Genomic DNA, 10,083 nt, shown 5'->3' on the forward strand with positions numbered 1-10,083 from the left:
CCGCCTTACAGCACTTGCAGCGCCAGAGACCCGGGTTCCATCCCGACTACGGGCGCCGTCTGTACGGAGTTTGTACGTTCTCCCCGTGACCTGCGTGGGTTTTCTCCGAGATCTTCGGTTTCCTCCCACACTCCAAAGACGTGCGGGTTTGTAGGTCAATTGGCTCGGTGTGTGTGTGTGTAAATTGAACCCAGTGTGTGTAGGATAGTGTGAGTGTGCGGGGATCGCTGGTCGGCGCGGACTCGGTGGGCCGAAGGGCCTGTATCCAGGCTTTATCACTATCTTACACACTCGGGGCCCATACCCAGTGTACAATTTAATTCACTATACCTCGGTACACGTGACTACAAACTAAACTGAACTAAATACACCGAAGCCAATTAACCTACCAACAAACCTGTACGTCTTTGGGAGTGTGGGAGGAAACCGGAGCACCTGGAGAAAACCCACGCGGGTCACGGGGGAGAACGTACAAACTCCGTACAGACAAAGACCCGTGGTCAGGATCGAACCCGGGACTCTGGCGCCGTGAGGCAGCAGCTCTACGGGTATTTTACATTGTAGGAAAATAACTGCAGATGCTGGTTCAAATGGAAGGTAGACACAAAATGCTGGAGTAACTCAGCGGGACAGGCAGCATCTCTGGAGAGGCTAGGCTTGTATACACTGGAATTTAGAAGGATGAGAGGGGATCTTATCGAAACGTATACGGTTATTAAGGGGTTGGACCGAGCTAGAGGCAGGAAACATGTTCCCAGTCTGAAGAAGGGTCTCGACCCAAAACGTCACCCATTCCTTCTCTCCCGAGATGCTGCCCGACCTGCTGAGTTACTCCAGCACTTTGTGAATAAACATGTTCCCAATGTTGGGGGGAGTCCAGAACCAGGGGCCACACACAGTTTAAGAATAAGGGGTCGGCCATTTAGAACGGAGATGAGGAAAAACTTTTTCAGTCAGAGAGTTGTGAATCTGTGGAGTTCTCTGCCTCAGAAGGCAGTGGAGGCCAATTCTCTGAATGCATCCAAGAGAGAGCTAGATAGATCTCTTAAGGATAGCGGAGTCAGGGGGGTACGGGGAGAGGGCAGGAACGGGGTACTGATTGTGAATGATCGGCCGTGATCACATTGAATGGCGGTGCGTACAGGCTCGAAGGGCCGAATGGCCTCCTCCTGCACCTATTGTCTGTGACTATGATTAAAAACCGGCGCGTTTTTGGCTTACTGGTGGAACATGCGTGGGTTGATGAAAGCGTGACAGTCACGGAAGGGACCGTGTTGGTCCACAAGGGCTCCACAGTTGAGCGTGTTGTTCATCAGGTCCAGCTGGCTCTCTGTACACCTCATCTCGAATCCAGTCTCAGGCTCAGCACCAGGGTCCACATCAGCGACCTCTCTCCTACCACGTACACACAGAGAGAGAGAGGGAGAGGGAGAGCGAGGGAGAGGGAGAGAGGGAGAGGGAGAGGGAGAGGGAGAGGGAGAGGGAGAGGGAGAGAGGGAGGGAGAGGGAGAGAGGGAGAGGGAGAGGGAGAGGGAGAGGGAGAGGGAGAGGGAGAGGGAGAGGGAGAGGGAGAGGGAGAGGGAGAGGGAGAGGGAGAGGGAGAGGGAGAGGGAGAGAGGGAGGGAGAGAGGGAGAGAGGGAGAGGGAGAGGGAGAGGGAGAGGGAGAGGGAGAGGGAGAGGGAGAGGGAGAGGGAGAGGGAGAGGGAGAGGGAGAGGAGAGGGAGAGGGAGAGGGAGAGGGAGAGGGAGAGGGAGAGGGAGAGGGAGAGGGAGAGGGAGAGGGAGAGGGAGAGAGAGAGAGGGAGAAAGAGAGAGAGAGATAAAGAGAGAGAGGGAGAGGAGAGAAAGAAATATATTTAGTATATAAATATTACAAATATACATACGTACACACATATTCATACACACACACACACACACACACACACACACACATTGGTATACTTATATGTACATATATATATATATAAACTAAACTGAACTAAACTGATTACAATCGAGCCGTCCACAGCGTACAGATACATGATAAGGGAATAACGTTCAGTGCGAGGTAAAGCCAGCAAAGTCTGATCAAGGATAGTCCGAGGGTCTCCAATGAGGTAGATAGTAGTTCAGCACTGCTCTCTGGTTGTGGTGGGACGGTTCAGTTGCCTGATAACAGCCGGGAAGAAACTGCCCCTGAATCTGGAGCTGTGCGTTTCCACACTTCTGTACCTCTTGCCCCGATGGGAGAGGGGAGAAGAGGGAGTGGCCGGGGGTGAGACTGGTCCTTGATTGTGCTGCTGGCCTTGCCGAGGCAGCGCGAGGTGTAGACGGAGTCAATGGAAGGGAGCATATAATCCTCCGACATTTCCGTCACCTACAACGGGACCCCACCACTGGCCACATCTTCCCATCCCCTCCCCTCTCTGCGTTCCGCAGAGACCGTTCCCTCCGTAACTCCCTGGTCCACTCGTCCCTTCCCACCCAAACCACCCCATCCCCGGGCACTTTCCCCTGCAACCGCACCAGATGCAACACCTGTCCCTTTACCTCCCCCCTCGACTCCATCCAAGGACCCAAACAGTCTTTCCAGGTGAGACAGAGGTTCACCTGCACCTCCTCCAACCTCATCTATTGCATCCGCTGCTCTAGATGTCAACCTCTGTACATCGGCGAAACCAAACGAAGGTTCGGCGATCGTTTCGCTCAACACCTCCGCTCAGTCCGCCTGGACCTACCTGATCTCCCGGTGGCTGAGCACTTCAACTCCCCCTCCCACTCCCACACTGACCTTTCTGTCATGGGCCTCCTCCATAGTCAAAGAGTGAGGCCCAGCTACAAATTGGAGGAACAGCACCTCATATTTCGCTTGGGCAGCTTACACCCCAGCGGTATGAACATTGACTTCTCCAACTTCAAATACCCCTTGCTTTCCCTCTCTAAAGACAAGGATAAATTGTCATCAGTTTACTGTGTGCATTCCTTAACTGTTACTGTTGACTGGTCCGCCGGGAGCAGTGCTGGTTGTGCAGTCTCACAGCAGCGGGAAGGAAGCAAGGACCTCCTATATCTCTCCTTCACGCACTTTGGGGTGAAGGAGTCTGTCACTGAAGGAGCCACTCAGTGCAGTGACAGTGTCCTGCGTGGGGTGGGAGTCGTTGTCCAGCAGCCATGTTGTCTTTCCCATCATCCTCCTCTCTCCCACCGCCTGCCCTGAGTCGAGGGGGCAACCCAGGACAGAGCCGGCGTTCCTGACCCAGCTTGTCGAGTCTCTTCCCCTCCGCCGCTGAGATGCTGCTGCTCCAGCAGACCGCTCCGCAGAAGATGGCCGATGCAACCACCGTGTTGTAGAAGGTCCTTAGGAGTGGCCCCTGCACTCCAAAGGACCAGAGTCTCCTCGGCAGATAAAGTCTGCTCTGGCCCTTTTTGTACAGCGCATTGATGTTTTCAGTCCAGTCCAATTTATTATTGAGGTAAACACCCAGGTACTGTATCTGTGTGTCTGTGTATTTGTGTCTGTGTGTGTGTGTGTGTGTGTGTGTGTGTGTGTGTGTGTGTGTCTGTGTGTGTGCGTGTGTGTGCGTGTGTGTGTGTGTCAGTGTGTGTGTGTGTGTGTCCATGTGTGTGTGAGTGTGTCTGTGTATTTGTGTCTGTGAGTCTATCTGTGTGTTTCCTCATGTGTGTGTGTGTGTGTGTGTGTGTGTGTGTGTGTGTCTGTCTGTGTATTTGTGTCTGTGAGTCTATCTGTGTGTTTCCACATGTGTGTGTGTGTGTGCGTGTGCGTGTGCTCCAGCAGACCACTCCGTAGAAAAGAGGGAGTTAGATAGAGCTCTAGGGGCTAGCGGAATCAAGGGATGCGGGGAGAAGGCAGGCACGGGTTACTGATTGTGGACGATCAGCCGCGTCATGGTGCACCAGTCATTGAAACCAAGCGTGCAGGTGCAGCAGGCAGTGAAGAAAGCGAATGGTATGTTAGCAATCATAGCAAGAGGATTTGAGTTTAGGAGCAGGGAGGTTCTGCTGCAGTTGTACAGGGCCTTGGTGAGACCGCACCTGGAGTATTGCGTGCAGTTTTGGTCTCCTAATCTGAGGAAAGACGTTCTTGCCATAGTGGGAGTACAGAGAAGGTTCACCAGATTGATCCCTGGGATGGCAGGACTTTCATATGAAGAAAGACTGGATAGACTCGGCTTGTACTCGCTGGAATTTAGAAGACTGAGGGGGGATCTTATAGAAACATATAAAATTCTTAAGGGGTTGGAGAGGCTAGATGCGGGAAGATTGTTCCCGATGTTGGGGAAGTCCAGAACCAGGGGTCACAGCTTAAGTCTTTTAGGACCGAGATGAGAAAACATTTCTTCACACAGAGAGTGGTGAGTCTGTGGAATTCTCTGCCACAGAAGGTAGTTGAGGCCAGTTCATTGGCTATATTTAAGAGGGAGTTAGATGTGGCCCTTGTGGCTAAAGGGATCAGGGGGTATGGAGAGAAGGCAGGTACGGGTTACTGAGCTGGATGATCAGCCATGATCATATTGAATGGCGGTGCGTACAGGCTCGAAGGGCCAAATGGCCTACTCCTGCACCTATTTTCTATGTTTCTATGTTTCTATCACGATGAATGGCGGTGCAGGCTCGAAGGGCCGAATGTCCCTTCTCCTGCACCTATTTTCTATGTTTCTATGTTTCTATCACGATGAATGGCGGTGCAGGCTCGAAGGGCCGAATGGCCTCCTCCTGCACCTCAGGCCGTGAGTATTCTTTTTTATTCACCAGTGCACAAAACATATTCAAGAATTGACTACCTCTTAGTGGACTCCAAACTCATTCCTTATACGTATAATTCAAAATATCATAACATTATTATATCCGATCATTCCCCTCTAACATTGAGGGTAAGACTACAAGGAATAATGGAGAAACAGACTAATTGGAGAATCAACCCACAAATCTTAAACGAAACAGCATGTCACGACTATCTTAACTTGCTGATTAAAACCTTTTTTTCAGACAAATGACCTCCCTGAAACATCTGCCTCCCCTGCTCTGGGAAACATTCAAAGCGTTTGTGAGAGGATGTATTATTGCCTTTCAGGCTTCCCAAAACAAGAAGAACCGAGCTGAACAACATGAGCTAGAAAGACAGATAAAACAGCTATTCACAACAAACGCGATCGCTCATTCTATTATAATACATAATAAAATTGCTGCTCTTAAATATAGGTTAAATCATATACTTTTAGCTCAAATCTTAAGGCTTTTTCAGCATACTAAACAAATACATTTTGAATGCTGGAGTAACTCAGCAGGTCAGGCAGCATCTCGGGAGAGAAGGAATGGGTGACGTTTCGGGTCGAGACCTTTCTTCAGTCTGAAGAAGGGTCTCGACCCGAAACGTCACCCATTCCTTCTCTCCCGAGATGCTGCCTGACCTGCTGAGTTACTCCAGCATTTTGTGAATAAATCGATTTGTACCAGCATCTGCAGTTATTTTCTTATACCAAAAATATATTTTGAATTTGGAGATAAGCCACAGAAATTGCTAGCTCGACAACTCCGTAAATTAGAAGACGAATCCACAATTCATAAAATCAGATCAGACAGACGACGGAGATTTGCTTAAATTACCCAAGGACATTAACGAGAGATTTTTTTGCAATTTTATCAGACATTATACTCATCAAACATAATAGATAGCCCTGCGAATATGCAAAACTTTCTGCAGAAATGTAACCTCTCTGGTTTAAATGACAATGAGAGAAATTTGCTGGGCGCAGAAATAACTACGAATGACATTGAAGAGGTCATTAAGTCCTTGAAAAATGGGAAGCCAATGGAATATTGACCTTCATAACAAGAGGAGTTGAGTATAGGAGCAAAGAGGTCCTTCTGCAGTTGTTCAGGGCCCTAGCGAGACCACACCTGGAGTACTGTGTGCAGTTTTGGTCTCCAAATTTGAGGAAGGATATTCTTGCTATAGAGGGCGTGCAGCATAGGTTTACTAGGTTAACCTTTACTAGGTTAATTCCCGGAATGGCGGGACTGTCATATGTTGAAAGACTGGAACGACTGGGTTTGTATACACTGGAATTTAGAAGGATGAGAGGGGATCTTATCGAAACGTATAAGATTATTAAGGGGTTGGACATGTTAGAGGCAGGAAACATGTTCCCAATGTTGGGGGAGTCCAGAACCAGGGGCCACACAGTTTAAGAATAAGGGGTCGGCCATTTAGAACGGAGATGAGGAAAAACTTTTTTAGTCAGAGAGTTGTGAATCTGTGGAATTCTCTGCCTCAGAAGGCAGTGGAGGCCAATTCTCTGAATGCATTCAAGAGAGAGCTGGATAGAGCTCTTAAGGATAGTGGAGTCAGGGGGTGGAGGCCAATTCTCTGAATGCATTCGAGAGAGAGCTAGATAGAGATCTTAAGGATAGCGGAGTCAGGGGGTATGGGGAGAGGGCAGGAACGGGGTACTGATTGAGAATGATCAGCCATGATCACATTGAATGGCGGCGCATACAGGCTCGAAGGGCCGAATGGCCTCCTCCTGCATCTATTGTCTATCGTCCCGATGGATTAAAGAATGAATTTTATAAAAGATGTTTTCTATGTTTCGATGTTACCTGTGCCTCCTCTCGTCAGACGGCTGTGCCCGCTTCCCCCTCCCGTGGCCATGGTCATCCACGCTCCAGCTGTTCCCGAACGCGTTCACGCTGGAGACCCGGGTGCCGTCAGGCAAGGTGAAGTCGTTCTGGTGCCGCCCGTCGTAATTCCCGCACAAGCCCCGGACCGTTCTCTTGTACAGGCTGGGCACCACGATATCTGCGGGGCGATAAGGCGGGCATTATATCCGGGGGCGCGGTCCTCCGCTAAACACACCCCCCTTGTTTTTATTTTTAATTTTTTTATTTTAATTTATTTTAATTTATTTAAATTTTATTTAAATTTTATTTAAATTTTAACAAAACAAATACATGTATGAACTCATAGTACGCGATGGTACCTACATTATAAATTCGATTATACCTGTATTGTTCTGTATTATCTCCCCACCCACAACCCCCCCCCCCCCAGTTAGAAAAAAGAGGAAAAGGAGAAGAAGAAAGATAAAGAAATAAAAATTTTAAAAAAGGAAAGAAAGAAAGAAAGAAAGAAAGAAAACCTGGAGACAAGAAGAAAACACTTCCGGCTAATTTCTTATTAAATTCTTTTTAGGGGTATCAAAACAATCCTGAAATTAAATATTTCCAATTCTTAATCCTAGTTTTAAAGTGAATGGGTTCCAAAGTTTCAAAAAGAAATCATATTTATCTCTCAGATTAAAAAAATAATAATTTTTGAAAAGCACATGTAATAATAATAATAATAATAATGCATTTTATTTATATAGCGCTTTTCATACACTCAAAGACGCTTTACAGAGATTTTGAGAACATAGGGAAATGAATAAATAGATAAATAAGTAAATAAATAAATGAACAGAGAAAGGAGACAGAAGGTGAGGTGACCTTCAGTGGTTGAAGGCAGTGCTGAACAGGTGAGACTTCAGCGATGTTTTGAATGTGGTGAGTGTGGGGGAGTCTCTGACGGTTTGGGGTAGTGAGTTCCATAGGGTGGGAGCAGCGATGGAGAAAGCCCTGTCCCCCCCAGGATCTGAGTTTGGTCCGGATGTGGGGGGATAGGAGATTGGCAGCGGCAGAGCGGAGGGTGCAGGTGGTAGTGTGCCTGTGGAGGAGGTCGGTCAGGTAGGATGGGGCCAGGTTATGGAGGGCTTTGTAGGTTATGAGGAGGATTTTGTACTGGATTCTCTGGGGGATGGGGAGCCAGTGGAGTTTGTAAAGGACGGGGGTGATATGGTCACGGATTGAGGTGTGTGTGAGTAGATGGGCAGCGGAGTTTTGAATGTATTGAAGTTTATTGATGATTTTTGAGGGTGCGCCATAGAGGAAGGAGGCTGTTGCAGTAGTCCAGACGGGAGGTGATGAAGGCGTGGATGAGGGTTTCTGCAGCTGTGGAGGAGAGGGATGGACGGAGACGGGCAATGTTTTTGAGGTGGAAGAAGGCTGTCCTTTGTGATGTGTTTGATGTGTTTGTCGAAGGAGATGGTACAAATAGAAATAAAAGACACATTTGTTAGAGTTCTTACATAGCTTCAATTTTTTAATTTTTAAAGAGAGAAAGTAAAAATAAAAAAAACTATAAACTATTGGGAAGAGAGAATAAGAGGATTAAAAAAAAGGTATAACTATAAAAATTAAAGGGAGTAGATCCGGGAGACAATAACCACAGTTGTACATCCAACCCCAAACTCAAGTTTCAACTTTTAATTTTGAATTTTTATTTTAGTCCTGTGCCAAACCCATTTACTTTTCTAAAAATTCAATAAATGGAGACAATATTTTTAAAAATAACTCAGGTTTGTCAATTAAGGCAAGTCTTATTTTTTCCAAATGCAGGGTCTCTGTCATTTCCGTAGTCCACATTTTAATTGTGGGGGTTATTGTTTTTCCCCAAAATTTAAGTATGAATTTTTTCGCAGTTATTAAACTGTAATCAAGAAAATGTACCTGACTTGTTGTAAAGTTTGTAGTATGTTCTGATGATCCTAATATAATTAATTTTGGATCCATATCCAATTGCTTGTTAATAACTTTAGAAACTATTTTAAAAATCTCCAACCAGAAGTTTTGCATTTTTATACAAGTTACGAAAATATGAGTTAAATTAGCTCTTGAAATTGACATTTATCACAAATAGGAGAGATACTAGGAAAAATCCTATTTCACTTCGTCTTCGAATAATGTAATCTATGTATTATTTTAAATTGTATTAAGGAATGTCTAGTATTTAATGAACATTGGTGTATATAATAATAATAATAATAATGTATTTTATTTATATAGCGCTTTTCACTATTTCACCACCCTCGATGCTGGCTCGAAGGGCCGAATAGGCTACTCCTGCACCTATTGTCTATTCACGAGTTCACAAGTTATAGTGCGGCACGGTGGCGCAGCGGTAGAGTTGCCGCCTTACAGCGAATGCAGCGCCGGAGACCCGGGTTCAATCTCGACTACGGGCGCTGTCTGTACGGAGTTTGTACGTTCTCCCCGTGACCTGCGTGGGTTTTCTCCGAGATCTCCGGTTTCCTCCCACACTCCAAAGACGTACAGGTATGCAGTTTAATTGGCTGGGTGTTGGAGTGAATTATCTAATAATGTGTAGGGTAGTGTTAATGTGTGGGGATCGCTGGTCGGCATGGACCTGGTGGGCCGAAGGGCCTGTTTCCGCGCATTTTCTCTGAAACTAAAGTAAAATTAGGGCCACTCAGCCCATCGAGTCTACGCTGCAATTCAATCAGGACTGATCTAAGCCCCCTACCTAATCCTATTTTCTCATCATAACCCTTGACACCCGTTCTAATCAAGAATCTATCTATCTCTGCCTTAAAAATATCCACTGACTTGTGGCCTCCACAGCCGTCTGTGGCAAAGAATCCCACAGATTCACTGAAGAAATTCCTCCTCATCTCCTTCCTAAAGGAACGTCCTTTAATTCCGAGGCTGTGCCCTCTGGTCCTAGACTCTCCCACCAGTGGAAACATCCACTCCACATCCACTCTATCCAGGCCTTTCATTACTCTGTGAGTTTCAATGTGGTTGACTCCGTCTACACCTCACGCTGCCTCGGCAAGGCCAGCAGCATAATCAAGGACCAGTCTCACCCCGGCCTCTCCCTCTTCTCCCCTCTCCCATCGGGGCGATCGGCATAGACTGAAAAAGGGTCTCGACCCGGGTAATTGTACATTTTACATCTATACCGAGCCAATTGACCTAGAAGACTGTACATCTTTGGAGCGTGGGAGGAAACGGAAGATCTCGGAGAAAACCCACACAGGGGCAACTTTAACGCTGTGTCTATTTGTTAAGATTTCCTTACCAGCGTTCTCTCTGCCATCAAAGTTGACGGAGAGGCCAAAGTCGGTCTGCAGGTGCAGGGTCCTGGACTTCTGGTAGATGCGAAAACCCTCCCTCGACTTGTAAGGTGGTGTCACCTGTTCTTTGTCGATCTGTGCCAAGGGAAGACATAAAATGGCCGCCCTT

Source organism: Rhinoraja longicauda, chromosome 34 (assembly GCF_053455715.1).
Source record: "Rhinoraja longicauda isolate Sanriku21f chromosome 34, sRhiLon1.1, whole genome shotgun sequence".
NCBI classification, from domain to species: domain Eukaryota; kingdom Metazoa; phylum Chordata; class Chondrichthyes; order Rajiformes; family Arhynchobatidae; genus Rhinoraja; species Rhinoraja longicauda.